This window comes from Oreochromis niloticus, linkage group LG22, assembly GCF_001858045.2.
Source record: "Oreochromis niloticus isolate F11D_XX linkage group LG22, O_niloticus_UMD_NMBU, whole genome shotgun sequence".
Classification (NCBI taxonomy): domain Eukaryota; kingdom Metazoa; phylum Chordata; class Actinopteri; order Cichliformes; family Cichlidae; genus Oreochromis; species Oreochromis niloticus.
Window position 1 is genome coordinate 33,659,614 of NC_031985.2, and position 20,365 is coordinate 33,679,978.

The 20,365-nt window shown below is 39.6% G+C and overlaps 1 long non-coding RNA gene across 1 annotated transcript in view; it reads right to left on the reverse strand.

Moving 5' to 3' along the window:
- The window catches only part of LOC109196468 (uncharacterized), a 34,416-nt gene that overhangs the window by 11,229 nt on the left and 2,822 nt on the right, over positions 1–20,365 (reverse strand). The window contains exon 2 of the long non-coding RNA XR_002057919.2: positions 4,774–4,903. This is a non-coding gene — a long non-coding RNA (uncharacterized LOC109196468). The remainder of the gene's footprint in view (positions 1–4,773; positions 4,904–20,365) is intronic.

Below are 20,365 nucleotides of genomic sequence, written 5' to 3' on the forward strand. Positions count from 1 at the left end.
CTTTTGTCTTTGTGTCTGTCTGCCTGTCCATCTTTGTGTAAAGAGTAGCGGAAGCAGCCACTTCAAAGAGAGCTGTAAGCCTGTAATCTTTCATTGACAGACAGTCTTCTTTCTTATATTATCTGTGCTATCTTTGTAATGTTCCTGTCGCATGTAATGAGAGGTGCATTATAAATCCTTCATGGTTTTATTAAATTCAAACCAACTTGTTAATTCATAAATTTTCACACAGACTGAAATTCAAGAAGAGAGATAGCTCTATAGAAAACACCTCTGATATTATCAGCGCTACAGAGTTTTATGTTTTGATGCAACCAGAACCTCAAAACACTTTACTTGAAAGAGAGCCAACATTATGGCATTAAAGAAATTCTCCAGGGAAATTTTGGCTTCAAAAGAAAGGATATGTTAACAGAGCTTGCCTGAAATGGTTATTGATTTTATGCTCATGTGAAATAAGTACAGACTCTTTTAATAATTTCGATACACAAGCACTAGATTTAATCTGGTCTGCAGGCAAAACAATCAATACATTTTCATCTCCATCAGCTCATGGTTTTGTAATGTCTGCTCTCATTTCCAACAGTCTTCATCCCACCTAAGCCCACATCTTAAGAGATTTTCTCTGCTTCTGTTTATATTAGAGCTTTCATCACCATTTCTACTAAGCTGTCATTTTGTTTATGCTCTGCCTGTGTCAATGTGCATGTTCTGCAGACTACTCTTCTTTGTGTGGTATGTTTATGGAATGTTTGATTTAGGCTTAATGCTAAAATTAAGTTTATATATTTTAATGGTTAATATCCAAGATTTTCTTTAAATGCTTTATATAAATACAGTCCATTTACCATTTACCATTTATGGTTTGTGGCAGATTAGCAGGTTGCAATAGCAGAAGTAGTTACTTGAATATCTCTTCATTAAAAATAATAGAATTAATCACATACATAGCTGTAGCAACTGATGACTTGATGAGTCGTACCATTAGGATAAGGGAACAAGTTGTTGAAAGAGTGTTAATGGGGAAGTATAAAGAATGTCAGAAAGACTTGTGCTGTGTCTTTGTGGCATATAATAGAGTACCAAGAGATAAAGTGAGGAAGTCAGGAGTGGCAGAGATTTATGTGAGGATGTTGCTGGACTTGTATGAGGATATGACAGCAGTGAGGTGTAGGGTTTGAAAGACTGATGGTTTCAAGGTGGTCTTGAATTACATCAGGGAATCTCTGAGCCCCTTCTTGTTTGTAATAAAGATGGACAGGCTATCAGATGAAGTCAGGCAGATGTTTCCATGGACTATGATTTACAGTGAAAGCAATGAACAGGTAGAAGAGAGCTTTGAGATGGTGGAGGTATGATCAGAAGAGAAGAGTAATGAAAGTCAGTAGAAACAATACATATATGTTAATGAGAAGAGCCTGGCTGGGAAGGTGAAGTGCAAGAATTAGAGATTGTGATGATGAGACTAAGGGATACTGTGTGATTAAAAGTACGCAGCAAGAATGGAAGTAAAGGTTTAAGATGCCTGTGAGCCTTGCAATGATGTGTGATTTGGAGATGATGGGACAAGCTGAAAGAACAGGATGTTATGAAGATGTTAAGATTTTCAGTGACCAGAATGGACAGGGTTAAAAATACATATAGCGGTTTGAAGATTAAAATGGTTTGGACATGTGCAGATGAGAGATAGTCGTTATTTTGGACAAAGAAATATGGAGGTGCCAGTGAGGAGGAAAAAAGGAAAAAGACCTCAAAGGAGCTTTACAGATGTAGTGAACATCCGTAAAGCTAGTGAGATTTAGAGGGTGTGACAGAAGAGGATGCTAGGGATAGAGTGAGATGGAGGCAGATAATCCACTGTGGCGACCCCTAAAGGAAGCAGCTGAAAGAAGAAGAAGAAAATCTGCGCATTTTTAATTTTTATAAACAGACTTCCGGAGGTAACCTCATAATAATAAGGTAATATTAGTTGTTACTTTAACATATAAGGATGCTATTACCATATTATAATGCTGGAATTAATCCTACTATATACCCCCAGCATTCTTCTTTGTTTGAAGGTAACATTGTAAATATTGTGTTTAATGTTGTTACCTGGAATCTTGGTAGTTCTTTATATTAACCACGGATCAGGCCTGTGTTATAACTGTAGGCTTCGCAATGTGGTTTGGAATCTCTCTAAACTATTATAACAGCAAGATGTGGACGGATAACCTTCTTAGCAGCACCTTTACTCTCAGCACACCTCAACAACAACTAAAGAATTTGCAAAAAAGTGCAATAAACTACAAAAAATTGAAAATGTTTTTTTTTTTTACATATATTTCTAGTTAGAGAAATTTAAGAGATTTATCCCTTAAAACTATAAATACAAAAAAGTTGCACAAAATATTTTCCAACCACAGGAAATTTATTTTGAGTGTCTTCATAGTATTATTTATGAGATACACCAATTTTTATATACTGCAGGAAAAACAAAAATAAATATTATCATGCAAATTTGCAAAAAACAGCATGTGCATTAAAATAAACTGTTTCCAGCGGTGCAATTTGAGTTCTAAACATCCCAGAAATGATACAGAAAAGCATAAAGTTAACTTTTAAAAACACCAGAATAGGCTTATAAGGCCCTGAAGATAAAAAACTAAATTTTCTGCAAAAATGACTCACTTCCGGTTTCGGGCAGGTAATGGCGGACATGGTTCGCGCTGACGTCTATTCCAACGTAGGAAGTGTTATGAACAGCTGATCGGATCGACAAAGCCTATTTCTGGAATATTATGTTTTTGTTGCTGCAAGTGCTTTTTATGCAATTTTTGCAAAGCTATATGTGGAAGGAAACCGTGACCTAGGGAAAGCTGATGGCATAAGATGTACTACTCCTCTGGTTTCATATGCAAAAAAAATTTATTGCACTAGCTTACATGGTTCCAGTTCTACAGGGATTTAAAAATAGTAACACAAAACGGATCGTGCCCACTCTGACCGGTTTTAAAGGGTTAATATCACACTCAACTGACTGCATTTTATCTTCCCATTGCACCGATGAGTGGACAGTTCTCAGGTGCCTGTGCAGGTTGTTTGTGGAGCCGGCTCTATATAATATCCTTCTCTTGCAGCCTCTACACTCTGCCTTTGTATTGTCAATACAATTGAAATGGTTCCAGATTTTGCTTCTTTCTTGGTGTCACTCATTTTCATTACCTTTCTAATGTGATGATGTTGTCTCTTGTTGTTGTCCTTGGCTCTCTTTCTCTCCCTTTCCCTCCCGCTCTGTTCCTGTGCTACTGCGAGTGTAACTACCGCCCCTCCCCCCTCTGCTCAGCGCAAGCACAAGGCTCACATGCGGAGTGAAGTGGAAAAAAGTGAGAGAGAGAGGGTGAGAGAAAGAAAAAAAGAAACACGGCTCCCAATAAGAAGCCGGCTCGCGTCGTTCACTTCAAAGATCTGGCTCTAAGAGTCGTTTTGTTCGCGACCGACACATCACTAATAGATTCAACACATACTTATTACTGCTTTGAAAGTGGATATGTAAACATTCAGATGTGTAAACATGTAAATATCAAAACATGTAACCACCAAACGGATACATAACTAGCTCTATAACCCTCATAAACACCTCTTTGTGTATCAAATGACATAAATTTACTTCTGCACTTTACATAATGTGTAATTCTGAATGCAAAAGGCAAAACTAAACATTCCTGTACATTTCATATTTCCTTTGACTGAAAACCTTCCACCAGAAAAAAACATGTTGTAGTTATACTATATGTTATAGTTGCTTTACATTACACTACTGGGAAGTTAAAAATGTATACATAGCTATGCAGGCTGAATAATGTCAAGTATACAATTTAAAATTAATTAATTAAAAATTGTTTTTTAACTGCCACTTTCCTTTTCAAAATAAAAGCACGAGAATTCACCAATGGAACATTAAAAAAACAAATACAAATTGTTCAAACATCATTTACATAATATAATCGTTCAAAGTTTATTTTCTGCTATCATATTTAATCATAATAATTAATGCTTTTCCTATTAGTTTGTAATAATGATAATGATCTTATCATTATCTGTAATAACTGTTAACACAAATCCTTACATGGATTACTTTGTCTTGCTTTTTAAATGTTATTTCCTTCTTGTATTAACCCTACTAGTCAACTATTAACACATTATTTCTGAGCTTTTTTCTGTGAATTTATGATGAAAAAAACTGTGAGTAAACAGGGGGAGTGAGCTGGAGTCACTTTGTAATTTTAAATGGCGCAGAGCTGAATGCAATATGCACCATAACTAAAAGGTTCAATCAAGGGTAAAAGTGAAAAGTGTTGTGGTATCACATTCAGTTGTGCACAAGGTCAAACAGACAGCTGCAGACACCACAGATGAAGTAGTCATTCCTGTGATAGTTTTGCTATTTGGAGCAAAGATATTAAAAAAGGGTACATATATATTTGGCTCTTTATAGTGTAATGTCTCTGCAAGCTAACAAAAAATTGGCAAGCATACAGACACAGCCTTGAATTTACCGACTTCTGATAAAATTTACGTCACTCTGACCCAAGTGGATCCTTGCATATTTTCAAATACAAAAACTGGAAGACCTCCATTACTCAAGGAATACATTGGTTGCATGCCTCATCCCTGAAGCAATTTTCTTCTGTCTTTTGCACATTTTCAAATCACAAAAGCAGTGTAGTGTACTTTTGGCTTTCCATTTCGAAATCTGACAGAATTTGAAACTTTAAAATTTTGACTTCTGACCTTCCTTAGCTGCTCCTTGCAGCTTGACGTGACCAGAGAGTTGCTTCTGGGATGCTTCTGGTATGCTTTTGTAACTCATCCATTGCCTTGAAAAGGAGTGATCACCTCCAGTAGCTGGACTGCATCGCAGCTAGAACATGAAGTTAAAGCAGTAGATAAGTATAGTCCTGCAGTTACAATAACAGCAGTGGTTTTAAAATGTGAGTAAAGCTCAAAATCCATATAATATTTTTTATTTCCATTCATTGGGAACACAGCACATTATATTTTACATCCAAACATGAAGAAAAAAGGTATCAATATTTCAATTAATTTACAGAAAATGAAGGAAAACATGATATTGGGCTGTTAAAAAAAATAGCAATGTCTGCATTTTTCATTACAAACTCAAATATTTACTCAATAAACTGAAAAAATGTTAAGATTTAGCAGTCCTGTAAATCACTAAACTAATATTTAGTTGTATAACCATTGTTTTTGAGAACTGCTTCACATCTGTGCTGCATGGAGTCGACCATGCTGGCACCTGTAAACAGGTATGCCAGCCCAGGATGATTTGACAACCTTCCACAATTCCTCTGCATTTCTTGGTTTTGCCTCAGAAACAGCATTTTTGATGTCACCCCACAAGGTTTCTACTGGATTAAGGTCCGGGGATTGGGCTGGCCACTCCATAACCTTAATTTTGTTGGTCTGAAACCAAGATGCTGCTCACTTACAGGTGTGTTTGGGGTCGTTGTCTTGTTGTAACACCCATTTCAAGGGCATTTCCTCTTCAGCATTAGGCAGCATGACCTCTTCAAGTATTTTCAGTGAGTAATCTAACTAATTACTATTTCTATCGTTACAACGCCGTTACCATTACTAACAAGAAAATGCGGTGCGGTCGCATTACTATTTTTCAACAAACAGACGGTTGAAGCTGTCTTCAGTTTACCGCATGTTATATCAGTTGCACGGAAGTAGCTGTAAGTAATCTGGGCGCTACAGCTTTAAGCAGCTACGCGCGCTCCCGCGGGCGGCAATCACTTTCTGGCAGACGATCACTTTTTTGTGCAACACCTGGAGCTAGGGGGCAAAACAATCGCATGAGTGCTGCTGTTTGACTGAGGAAGAATAAAGTAGTTGTGGTAACCCAATCACATGACCACTTCAAGATGACAAATCAACAAGGTGATATATACCAGTTTTTAAATTGTGTTGATGGGCCACGTAAAACCAGAGTCATGATAAACAATATATACGCGGCGTTTTTTCCTGAATAGTTTCGTCACGTTTACTGTCTAAGGACAGCGCTAGCAAGCACTCTCTGCTTATGACCAAAAAATTTAAAAAACAAAACAAAAAAAACAGCGCATTCATGTTGGTGGAAAAATGCACCATGTCGACGAATCAAAAATGATATGGCAACATGACATTTGGTTGTTTAGGAAGAGGGGAAAGTTTTAGGAGTGACGGCAAGAGAGAGAGAGAGAGAAAGAGAGAGAGAGAGAGAGAGAGAGAGAGAGAAAGACAGCAGAAAAAGAGGGAGAGCGAGTTTTGAGATGTGAGAGATTTGTGATGGTTAGCATGTTTGGAGTGTGTAGTTAATGTGTTGTCTTGTGTAGTTAGTGTGTAGTTTTGTGGATAGTTTTGTGTTGTGTGTCAGAACAATGAACTGACTGCTGTCTCCAGGTAGAAAACAGGAGTGATACACCCCCTGCTGTCAGGCCTGCAGGTATCAGACTGTGATGTTCTCCTTTATAGTGGACAGAAATTATTTTTTGTAGTGGCACAAATAATTTGTGTGGCATCTTATTGATAATTTTGCCCCAAATCATGGATCATCCCATGTATTTATTCCACACCACTGTAATCAGTGACTTTCCTGAAGTATTGTCACTCACTTATTTTATCCCTATGAGCTCAATGGTGGTCTGATAATGAGCCCAACATCAAAATTTTCTATAATCACTGCACATCTGCTCTATTGTCACTTCTTCTGTGCTGACTCCTCCACAAGCACTCTTAGAGAGAAACAAAACATTAGCAGTGGAGCGTCCTGGAGGTCAGGCCTAGGTCAACAGATTCCAGAGGTGCTGTAAAAGGTCATAAAGTTAATAATCTGCTGTAAAAGGAGTAACACTGATTTTAACACAGTATGTGTCTCACACTGTACACACATTTTCCCCACTGTAACATTCAACATTTTCCCAACAACACACAGTGTGATAGTATAACCAACACATAGCCAGTAAAACACAGTTTCCTTCACACAAAAACCAGTAACCCAGAAAAGTAGCAGTTAAAGGTTAAATCTGCAGGGCCCACAAACTCTAATGTGACCCTAAAATCTCCCCCTCCACACATATACATACATCCACCCCTTTGTCACACCTGGGTGGAGGTAGGTGCAATCTACAATAACACGTACCGGTGTTAAGTCAGTCAACTCAGTCAACTTTGTCAGTCCAGTCAGTTCCCCATTTTATTAATGTGATTATATAAATCCACAGATTCAAGATGGCGCCAGTGTGTACGGCTTGCTGTCTGATTCTGTTTGTACTAGTGTTTTATTTTTACTTTGTTTTAAAACATGCTAACTCTCTGCTTGTATATGATCGCCAAATGCTGCTGGCTTTAAGATCCTCTCAGTTAAAAACTCTTTATTGCAATCATGGATAGCAGGGAACCTTCTCCCCACCACTCCTGTCAGGAGTTCCAGCTTGTCTCCGTTGCGTTCCGGCGCTACCTCAACTGAGAGGGCGCCGTAGACGCCGTGGGAAACGCAGTGGCTTATTGGTGAGAATGAAGTCTACCTGGACACGACTTCGAAAAATACCTCACCCTATCCCGACTGGATTTGACCGCGTCAACTACTGGCACTCTCGGGACATGGCTTACACTTGCCTGACACCTGTTGTCGGGCTTATGACAATAACCCCGCGCCAGCGTCCCCCCCGTCTTCGCTCAGGTGGAGCAAACCCTCAGAATCTACGGCCGATAGGTCGGGCACCCACATCGGCCGCTCAGCCACCTGTACCTCTGAGATTAAGTCTTGTTAATGCACGATCGCTAGCAAACAAAACTTTTATTCTTAAGGACTTCTTTACCGATCGGGAACTGGATCTAATGCTTTTAACGGAAACTTGGGAGAGAGTCGTTGAGTCCAGCTGTTTTACTGAACTTTTACCGCATGACTGTGAATATCTTAATGTGCCGAGGATGACTGGTGGTGGAGTGGCAGCTGTTTTTAGGAAGAAGCTCTCTTGCAAACAACTCTTAACTGACTCGTATTCTAGTTTTGAACTTCTGGCGTTTGAATTGGGGCATCCCCGCTCGACACTCGTTGCAGCTGTATACAGACCTCCAAAATATCACAAGGATTTGCGACATTTCTTAGCTGGAACTGTGCCAAACTACGATCGAATCTTAATCGTTGGAGATTTTAATATTCATGTGTGTTGTCCCTCCAATTCGCTGGCCAGAGACTTTTTTAAGTTTGATAGACTCCTTCAGTCTTGCTCAACTTGTGTCTGGGCCAACCCAGAAACAGGGTCATACATTGGATCTTGTGCTGTCTTTAGGGTTACCGGTCCTAAACATGGAAATATGTGATGCTGTTTTTTCTGATCACTGCCCTGTTGTGTTTGACATACTTTTATCTCTCCGCCATTTTACACCTCTTATTTCAACACGTCATTGTCGTGTTTTTAACCAGTCTACAACAGAACAATTTTATATTGCTTTTAAAAAAAATTTAAGATCTCCCCTTGGCTCTGGTACCGAGGAAATGACAGTTAATTTCTATGATAAATGCAAAACTGTCCTTGATGAGGTCGCTCCTTTTAAAACTATAAACTCGAAACCACGACCAGACCCATGGATAAATAAGGCCACTCATTCAGCCAGACGAGAGTGCAGGAAGGCTGAACGTAAGTGGAAAAAAGATGGGCTGCAGGTGTCCTTTCTCATGTTGAGCAGTGGCGGTCCTAGCCTGTTTGGCGCCCTGGGCGAACTCTCCCTCTGCCCCCCCCCACACACACACATACACACACACACACACAAAACATATTAAGGATAACATAAAACTGTTGTACACACACACACACACACACATATGAGGAGAGAGAGAGTTTGCATTGTATGCAAACGGCTACCAAACAGCCATCATAATTCGTCATACAATGAGAACAGGACAAATCAACAAGTGGCACTGACTAATTAATATTAAAATCTGTAACATAATGTATTGTTTGGAGTTTAGTCTGTTACTGTTGCTATTTTTACCATTTCTTCTTGGAGCAACTGTAACCCACATAATTTCCTTAGGGATTAATAAAGTATTCTGATTCTGATTGTTTCAGGATGACCTGCCATTATCCAATGACACATCTGCTTACCTGTATCTTTTGCTCGTTTGTCCTCCTCCTCTTTTCTCTTTTTTCTAAACTGAGGACCTGATGGCTTTGAACTTTTCTCATCTATCTTCCATTGGTTTTAATTTTGCACTCCAGAACACCCATCCCTCAACCCAAGGATCACCACAACATAACCTAACAGACCTACACCTTAGTTCATAGATTCACTTTGTCATAATGGACTTGGATTTACAACATTATAAATGAAATGTGCTCTATTTGGAAGCAGCACCCCCCCCCCCAATCCCCTTTCGACGGCTTGTGTGTGAGACTTTAAATCATCAAACTACAAGTTTTAAATTTTAAATTGTTATTGATCCCTTTACCCCCAGTCCTAAAGTGTATATTTATTTTCTTACTCTTCTTATTTATTGTTTGTTTATTTGCACTGCTGTAACTGGAGCCTTGTCGTCTCTTCTCTGGACTGTATGTAGCGGAGATGACAATAAAGTTTACTTTGACTTCGGTAGCGAGCAGGCACACCGAGGGTTCTCGCGCTCACTTTTTGTGTATAGAATTTCGAAAAAACATCGGTGCAAATTATAAGTCTGTATTATAATGTCTGGTGTTTTCATGTTTGTTGGTTATTTTTTATTTTGTTTTACTTTGCGAATTGGTTATTAGATGCTGCTCCAGCCGGTCAGAAAATTCCCCGCCGCTCCGCCCTCTCCTCTCTGCGCAAACGAAGGGCGCCGTTACTCCCAGCAAATGGGCGATAGAAAACCGATGGGTGCTCATGCCATTCCCAATATGCGCTGGCTGACATCGGGGCAGCATGAGTACGATGCCCGTGATGCCGCCCCCCACCACGATGCCGCCCCGGGCAACCGCCCGTGTCGCCCGTATCTAAAACCGCTACTGATGTTGAGACACAGTCTGTACAGGTATCAGGACATTGTAAAAGCAGAGAAGTCTAGGTTTTTTTCTAATGTTATTGAGAATAGCTCCAATAATTCTCGGGTTCTTTTTTCAATTATTGACTCTGCCCTGAATATTTCCCCAGCTTCTTGTATTAATAGTTCCTCAGACACCTGTGAAAGGTTCTTGCAGTTTTTTATCAATAAGATAAAACAGCTTCGATCTATGATCGCCCTGCCTTCACATGACGCTTCTAAAATATTCACCTGCTCTGCTGTTTTTGATCAGTTTGAGCCTGTGGGTCTTGATCAGGTGGAGGAAGTATGTAGTGGCACAAAGACATCATCGTGTCCAAATGACATTATTCCAACACATCTTCTAAAAAAGATTTTTAAGGTTGTCAGTTCTGACATTTTAGCTATTTTTAATAGCAGCCTTAGCTCAGGTGTTGTGCCAGCCTGTTTTAAACATGCTGTTGTACAGCCTGTACTTAAAAAACCTAATCTTGACTCCTCCGTCCTCACTAACTTCAGGCCTATTTCAAAGCTCCCCTTCCTGTCGAAAATTTTGGAAAAGATTGTGTTTGTTCAGCTGCAATCTTTTGTAAATGGACACAATGTTCTTGAGAGGTTTCAGTCCGGTTTTAAAACTCTTCATAGCACAGAAACTGCACTTTTAAAAGTTCTTAATGATCTTTTATTAGCCACTGACTCAGGTGACTCAGCTGTGCTTCTGCTTTTAGATCTGACCGCTGCCTTCGATACTGTTGACCACAGCATCTTAATCACACGGTTGGAGCATTGTGGCGTAAAGGGCATCCCATTAGAGTGGTTCAGGTCATACCTGTCTGACAGGACCTTCTCTGTGCGCTTTGGCGATTTTATCTCTTCCTCAGCTCCCCTTACTTGTGGTGTTCCCCAGGGATCTTTACTGGGGCCAATATTGTTCTCCATTTATATGCTGCCTTTAGGTCTAATTTTTAGAAAATATAACATTTGTTTTCATTAATATGCTGATGATACTCAGATCTATCTTCAGCTGAAGGGAAACAGTCCTGCCTCACTAGAACCCTTACTTCAGTGTCTCGATGAAGTTAAATCCTGGATGGCCTCTAATTTCCTTAACTTCAATGAGAACAAAACGAAAGTGATAATTTTAGGACCAAGCGGCAATCTCAACACTTCTAATTTTAACCTGGACAGTCTTGAGCCTTTTGTCAAATCGCATGCCAAAAATTTGGGGGTTATATTTGACAGTAATTTCACCTTTGAAAAACAAATTAGCTCAGTTGTACAGCGGTCTTTCTTCAAACTGAGGCTTTTATCTAAGGTGAGATCATTTTTATCTTTTAAAAACTTTGAACAGGCGATTCATGCTTTCATTATATCCCAGCTGGACTACTGTAACTCCTTATATGCTGGATCTAGCCAGACCTGCCTGGCAAGGCTGCAGTTGGTCCAGAATGCTGCAGCTCGTCTTCTGACATGTATTAAAAGATGTGAACACATTTCCCCGGTGCTTGCCTCCGTTCATTGGATCCCTGTCCGCTTCAGAATTAATTTCAAAATTTTATTGTTGACTTACAAAGCCCTGAATGGACAGGCTCCCGGGTATTTGTCTGACCTCTTGCAGACTTATACCCCCCTTAGATCTCTTAGATCAAGTGATCTTTTGCTTTTAGCTGTACCAAGGTCGAGGCTGGTTCATAGAGGTGATCGAGCATTTGCAGTCATAGCGCCTAAGCTGTGGAATAATTTACCCCTACACATCAGACAGTCCACTGGGTACGAGACCTAGACCAGCAGAGAAAGACCAGAGGGAGGGGTGTCGGGGGCAAGACTCCACTGTCAATCTTTTTAAATCTTATCTTAAAACGCATTTTTATGTACTGGCTTTTAATACAGCATGAGAGTTATTTGTTAATTCATATTTGGTGTTTGTTTTTAATACTCTGAGTTGTTTAATTAGGTATGTTGTATTCTTGTACAGCACTTTGGTCAACGCTCCTGTTGTAATTAAATGTGCTATATAAATAATTAAACTATTAACTATAAACTATTTTTATTATTATTTATTGCTGAACTCAGTCTCCTCAAAAGCCCTTCACACACAGTGAAGTTGCAGCTTGCTGGAAACACATCTCCATCCATCCAATCAAGATGATGGGTAACATGGCTAACATGACTTTTCAAGTAATTAATTGCTTTTCAAATCTTGTAATTCAGTTACTAACTCAGTTACTTTTTTGAAGAAGTAACTAGTAAGTATAATTAATTACTTTTTCAAAGTTACTTGCCCAACACTGAGTATTTTGATATAAGCAAATTGATCCATGATCCCTGGTATGCGATAAATAGGCCCGCCACCATAGTAAGGGAAACAGCCCCATATCACGATGCTTGCACCACCATGCTTCACGGTCTTCAGAGTATACTGTGGCTTGAAGTCATTGTTTGGGGCTCGTCTGATAAACTGTCAGCGGCCTTTGGACCCAAAAAGAACAATCTTACTTACATCAGTACACAAAATGTTTCTCCATTTCTCTTCGATATGTTTTTTGGCAAATTGTATCCTCTTCAGCACATGTCTTTTTTTAACAGTGGGACTTTGCGGGGGCTTCTTGCAGCTAGATTAGCCTCACACACGCATCTTCTAATTGTCACAGTACTCAGAGGTAACTTCAGGCCTTCTCTGATCTCCCTGTAGCTGATCGTTGGCTGAGTCTTTGACATTCTGGCTATTGTTCGATCCATTTGAGGTAGTCTTCCGTTTTCTTCCACGTGTCTCCGGTTTGGCTTTCCATTTTAAAGCATTGGAGATCATTTTAGCTAAGCAGCATATCATTTTCTGCACTTCATTGTATGTTTCCCCCTCTCTAATCAACGTTTTGATTAAAGCACACTGTTCTTCTGAACAATGTCTGGCACGAGGCATCTTTCTCAGGTTTTCAGAGAGAATTTCATGTACAACATGTGCTGGCTTCATCCTTAAATAAGGACCACATGAACGACACCTGTCTCTTCACATAACGAATGACCTCACTGATTGGACTCCACACTGCTATTATTTTGAACACGCCCCTTTCACTTAATTATTCAATTACACAGACTCAGGTGCATTCATCTCATGAATGTTGGATCTGTTGATTTCTCTGACTCTACTACACCTACTGGTAAATTATTTGCCATGTAATATTATGATTTATACCAAAAACACTGACTGATCTGGTTAGTCATGTTGGACTGCTATTATTTTGAACACAACTGTAGGTGTCCCCACTTGGCAAATCCCACTTTAAGCTCTGTACAAGGTACGGAACAGATGTCTTGATGACCAGCAGTGTGGCGGAGGTGAATATTAAAATGATCATGTCCTAAGGATTAACTCACATAAGTTTGTTATCTCCATAACTCTTTTGATTGTGCTACAAGCAGAGTTTTAATAGTTTTGCAATTTTCATTAGTTTTTATTTTTATTTAGTTTTGACTTCAGATTTTCAATTTTATATTAGTTTTAATTAGTTTTTACTAATTGTTTGCTAGTTTAGTTTAGTTTTTATTTTTTTGAAAATCCTTAGTTTCAGTTTAGTTTTGATTAGTTTCAGTTATAGTTTTAGTTGTGTTTGCAATAATTAAGTGTAACAAAATCCCAGTTTCATCATATCAGTCATTCTCTTCTGCTTATCCTTGGGTATGTTGCTATTCCAGCTACCATACCCTGCACCCTCGACAGGTCGCCTGTTTGTCGCAGGGCTAACACGCAGAGACAGACAACTCACATTCCCACCTATGGGTTCTTTAAATAAATAAATACATATATAAATAAAGGTAGATGAACAACCATTGATACCAGGCAACTATAAAATGTATATCTTGGCCCCAGTGAGACTATTAACTCTTGCAGCACCGGGTGTTAAGGCAATTGACTCACACAGTTATGTAGATATCCCAGTCCTGTTGTCTCGGGATGCATCACGCTGCCTTGCCTGGGGTTAGCTTCTGTTTCTGGGGATGAGGGTTGGGCGTGCTCCCTTACCTTCTCAAGGTAAGCTAGCTTAGCCTTCTTGTGTGAGCTTTTCAAGTGCACTTTAAGGTTTGTGGGATTTTTTTCCCTTTAGAAATGTCCCTTATAATTTGTCTCTTTCCACTACAAGACACTTGCTTTATCCAAAACACAGTCATATTCAAAGTAATCCCAAATTGGAAGCTGGCGCTTTCTCCAGACTTTTCCTGACGTGATTCTGCGCGTGGACGGAGCACCAACACAGACGACTCGACTAACGTACTGCCACCTGCTGGCATAATGAGACACAGCACGAAAAAAACCCTGGAAACTAAACTTCATTTTCACCCTTCACTATTGTATGACACGCACACATCTACGAAAACTAAACACATTTTTGCTATAAATTCAGTTAATTTTAGTTAGTTTTGTGAACACTCATTACAGTTTTAGTTAGTTTTCCTTTTTTTGTTATTATTTTTATTTCCGTTAACGAAAATGTTTTTTCACTTCTAGTTTTCGTTATTTCGTTAGTTTTCGTTAACGATAATAACCTTGGCTACAAGTGACAGATACAGTTTACCTTTAAGCTATTTCCTTATTAGGAAATAATAAGGAAAGTCCCAATGAGATAATTTATGATTATTTGATGAATCTCATGGTTTCTTGTCAGTTTTTTTTTTTTTTAACATAATTAAATTTGACAAAGCATTGTTCAGTTTAATACTTTGAATTATTATCCGTTTGTTTGTGCAGCCTTGGGACCTTACACTGGGCTTTAGATGCTTTTTACATTATGATGGTGATATTACTTTATTAAACTGGTTCCATCATATATGCTGAATTCAATTATGCATTTACATATCATATGATTTGGAATAATTGCTGCAAAGGCTTGATACCATCTACTTTGCATATTCTCAGAGGGCCCGGTGGCGCCAGTGTCCGGCAGCCTCGCCTCTGTTAGTGCGCCCCAGGGTGGCTGTGGCTACAATGTAGCTTGCCATCACCAGTGTGTGAATGTGTGTGTGAATGGGTGGATGACTGGTTGTGTAAAGCGCTTTGGGGTCCTTAGGGACTAGTAAAGCGCTACACAAATAGAGGCCATTTACCATTTTAAAATCTAAATAAGTATGGTACTTCCATCTTCTAAGATATTTTTGCTTATTCTGTAAAATTCCACTGACTACCAAGATAAGGAAGCCATTGCATAATCAGGCAACCCATTTATATAGAGCAAATACAGGTCTATGATTTTCCACACTCGGAGAGCTTGACGGATCAGCAGTGGATACTACAGAGTCAAGGTGATTCCAGAACCATGGATTGGAAACTCTGCCAATGGAACTCATATCTGTTATATACATTAGCTAGACTGATGTCACAGCATTTATCAGCAACAGACTGTCACTCTTAGAATCCTAAATACACACATATGATAATATAGTTGCTATAATAAATTTGTTTCCATAGTTACCTAGCTAGTTATACTGAAATGTGTCTGCTTTGGCTTTTCACAGAATGTATCCTGCCTACCCTCACAAATATGCAACGACAATATGTGTGACAGACAGCCTTAACATGCTGGAACTGTTGGAGATGGATAGACAAAACCTATAGTGATTGACTAGAAGAAATGAATTTGAGGGCTACAGCTACTTGATAGATGTGGCTCCAAGACTCCACTTGTACTTCGAAAGAAAATCTCGAACAGAAGAGATGCAAAGAAGCCAAAGCAGCCCACCTTCCATCAGTGAATTCCAGCTAACCAACACCCCTGAATTATTGTGCAGATAAATTACATCCATCAAGCATAGGGGGCCCAGCTCACCTGCGCTAGTAACTTGGCCACTTGTCAATTACAGCTATTAATCCATTATGACCCTTCATGCCAACATCATATTTTCCATTGCTGCTACACTCCCCTCCTGGCAAGACTCAGTAGGGCCTTCTTGTTAGTCACTAAATCAAATTATTTGGAAATAACTGACGGCGAGTCCAGATCCATTGCTCTGATAGCTGCAACCATGTTCCTAATCTCCCGTGTTGTTGGCTCAGATGAAAACAGGAGGGATATTTAAATTGATGAGGACTCATATTGTTTCTGACAGACTTGGCTTTTGTTAGGTGGGGCAAGATGACAAGTACTTATCGACTTCAGGGTGTTTGAGGATGCACTGAAAGAGTATTTCTTTTGAGGATTCACACATGTCTTCCCTTTTGGGATTCTTGACAGACTTTCTAACCAAGCTACTAATTTGTGAGCCAGTGAATTTGATTCAAAGGCTTTTCTGCCTTTTAGAAAAAAGTTATAAAAAATGGATTCCAAAGTGGAGAAAAACACTGATAATGCTAAATGTCAATGGACATACCCACCCTAACTGTTAACTGCATTTTCTTCACAGACATTTGCATAATGAAGACACTACCTCAACGGCAAGCAAAAAGTATTTTCTTTTCCTACATTCACCCCCTGAATTCTCACTCCACCACCCGAACAAGTCCCCTCTCAGATGTACATTTTGTAATTCTGTCATTTTACTGGTTCTCCTTCAAATGTCTGCTTCTTCCCCGGAGCACCACGTCCTGACATTCCTGTCCCCAGCTGCCTCATTAATGAACTGTAAATACTCTTTGCTATGCAGCAGAATTGATTGACTTGTGTGCCAACAACACTGGGAGGCTGGAGGAAACTAGGATAACAAGATGTATGTACTTTTTCTGCTGGTTTAATTTACAGCCTGCTTAATTTACAACTGCCTTTGTAGTTGAGAAAACATGAACATAAACTATATTTGTCTTGCCTGTCAGCAAACCCAACATACAAAGTATATATTAACCTCCCTAGGCACATTTGTCAGGTATTAGCTTTCTACTGTCGCCTTGTCTCTGTACACAGAGACTGGAAAGCCAATTAATCGAAGAAAGCGTGTGTCTGTATATCTCTGACAGAGTGTCATATTTAGAATGAACAGGCAGTCTGAAGCATGATGTCTCCACAGCTCAGTCAAGGCCAACCAAGTCCCTGTCATAGTTTGAAAAAAGAATATGGATTCTTAGCTCAGTATACTATTGTACATTAAAAAAAAAATGCTCATGGAGGATCACGTTGAAGCAGTGTATCACCAACAGTTCCCCGCTTTCTCTTAATCATGATAATTCTGGTCTTAATGAAGAGACAATATGACTAGTTACATGGAAATGTTCCCCCCAGATATATTCATTTTCTTTGATGCAATGTCAAAAATAATTTAACTCTCCCATCTTTTGTTAAGCAGAACCTAGTAAATGTCTTCACACAGTGATAAAATTGATTTTTTTCCCCCCACATATCCTACCTTTTATCTTTATATCTGATTTATTCTACTTTTTTGTATCTTCTAATATCTGCAGACAGCTCTACGGCTTGCCATACAGACTTACTGAGCATCCCATATCATAATATTGTCTTTGTTGATGTGGTTGAGTTTAAGCTATTTGGTTTGTAAAATTACATCACCCAGACCCACCTGGAGAGGTTGAGGTATGCTATAATATTTAACAATTTTTTAAAAAGTATTAATATTTTACTATTTCTTATGATGAATAAGGGCTAATCTGCCATTATAAGAAACATAACCTTTAGCTAAGCCACTACGACTAAACTGGTAGACTTTAAACTGAGTGAACTCTTTGCAGTGACAGTGTAGTGACATGCCAATACACTGGCTCCTCTGACATGCCAGAGTAGCCAATGTAATAAATTTAAACTATAGTAAAAACAGCTAAAACATGGTTTACTTTATTTGTTACCTATAATATATATTATTTTTAATTTATTCATTTATTATAACCTGTCCTGTCCGGCAGCTTTGACAAGCAGAATCATGATCTCAATGCACTGCTGTGTCAAACAAATTTGCTTTGCCAACAGCAGCTCCGTAAGGCTCTGTGGGTTTCTCTTGTTAGAAAAAAGAAAAGAGTTGAGAATAAAGGACAAAGCACAAATTAAAGCATATCAACTGCTGCATCTGCAACAGCACCTGAAAGAGAAAAACAATAAACGGATGCACAAATGTTCCTATATTGTGTCTGTGAGTATGTATATGTGTATGTCTGAGTGTGAGTGCATGTGTTTGTCATGAAATGTAGTTAATAATGAGCATGAAAAGCCGCAACAATGCCCCCGGGAGTCAGAGGAAGCCACAGAAAGGCTGAGGAAACCCTGGTCATCCACAGCCTCCCCAGAGCACTGAGACATTACACACCTCAATGATAAGTGCATGCGTACCCCAGCAGAAGGAAAAGAGATGCGCCTGACCAAAGTGAAAGAGCCTGAAAGGACCAGAGGCAATGGGCAGCCAACCCTGCTAGAGGCCAAGCACCTTGGTACGCGCCAGACATCAGTCATGACCATCTACCCATCTACCCTGGAAACACCAAGTACCCACATCTACCAGGAGGCTTCCAATATCCCCACCACAGGACAGGTAAAAACGTAACCATCCACCCTCCCCAAAGCAAGCACCCCAGGCTCAATACCCCAACACCACAAGGCAGCAGACACCTAAGTTCCCCACCAACAAGATCCAAGGCAGACATCAGTCACAGCCTCCCTCCCCAAGAAGTTGCCAGGCGCCTTCAGCCCACGCGAACACCCCCAGCCGCCTGCAGAGCACACCAGGGGACGAGACCACACCACAGCTGACCACCCGAGAACAGTGGGCACCAATTAGTTGTTTGTTTGTTTTTTAAGCCTTTTTTGTTTGCTTTTTGCAGAAGAAGATATTCTCTCCAAACAATGTGATCTAAATTTCTAAACTGAGCAAAACACAAATCATTTTTGGATTTTCAGTTCATAAAGATCATTTTCTTAGTCATGCATAAGATCTATCTTCAGTTTGAATTCCTTTGAGATCTTTATTTCATTGGATCACTTCTGCTAGTGTCTTAGTGAAGATAAAAAAAAAGGGAGTGCATGAGCGGGCAGACCTGCCTGGTGCTCCAGATTGAAGCTCTGAGAAGTAAAATCAGTTGTCATAACACATGCATTTGGAGATGAATGATAAACCAAATCCAATTTTTTGTAGAACTGCACATATGAATATCCATTTTACTTGATCAAATGATTTCTCTGCATCTAAAGAGATAGCTGTAGATTCTAGTCTACCTTTGATGAAACCTGATTGGTCACGATGTTTTATGAACAGAGTGATTTTTTTTATAATCTTCTGCCAAAAACATTTACAACAAAAGGGGTCACTGTAACTTCTCCTCTGATATCTTAATTCTTATCATGATGTAGACATGTTGAGTTTGCTGCAATGACCAGATATCCCATCCTCAAAATCTCCTGAGGGTAGTGGCCAGAAGAAGGAGTGTTATAAATAACTTGTTGTACTTCAGAAGAAAACTAATGACCAAGAAAGGTTTCAGAAAGTGTAGAGAGTCAAAGTGTTGTGCTTCTTGTTTGGGATTAAGAAAAGAAGCTCACTAAGCCTGAGACGTGTTCTATATGATAGTACAACAACCAAAGAGCCTTTTCACTCTTTTTCACAGCCTGACACTGATGACAATCTGGTAGTGCGGCTGAGAGCACACTAAAACTTGTTTCTCACACAGGATTTCCCCTCAGTTGTGCCTTGCAGTTTATACTGTATTTCAGATTCATCCATATCTTCACTGCCTCTCTTTCTGTTTTATTTTTTACATTCACCCAGAGTTTCAAGCTCCCATATACTGTAAAGGAATATGAAACAAATTTTGTTTCACTTAGTAGAATTTTTTCTCTAAAGAATCTGAGCTTTCATTTAAACCCAGAGATGTACAAGACTAAAACCTCCAAAGCTGGATTCACCTCTCCTTTATCTTTGTAAAATATTCTGTTATGAGAGACAGGCCACTGCAAATAGAGCATTTGCGCATTAGACTAAGTTTCCTCAGGCATGGCATGCTACAGTAGGTGGATAAAACTGGCCAAAGAAACAAGTTCAAGGTTCAAGGTTCTTTATCTGTCACATGCATAGTTATACATGTGAATACACTTGTTATATAGGAGGTGGGGGGGTAGGGTTGGTTTAGGGCCCGGATGGCTTGGGGATAGAAGCTCCTCTTGAGTCTCTCTGTCCTTGCCCGGATGATGCGGAACCTTCTGCCGGATTGCAGAAGTTGGAACAGTTTGGTGCCAGGATGGGACGGGTCCTTCAGTATCTGCGCTGCTCTAGTCCGGCATCTCCTGGTGTAGGTGTCCTGAAGCGGGGGGAGAGCAATCCTGCAGCAGCGTTCTGCTGTACGGATCACTCTCTGGAGAGCTTTTTGGTCCTTAACACAGCTGTTCCCAAACCACGATGTGA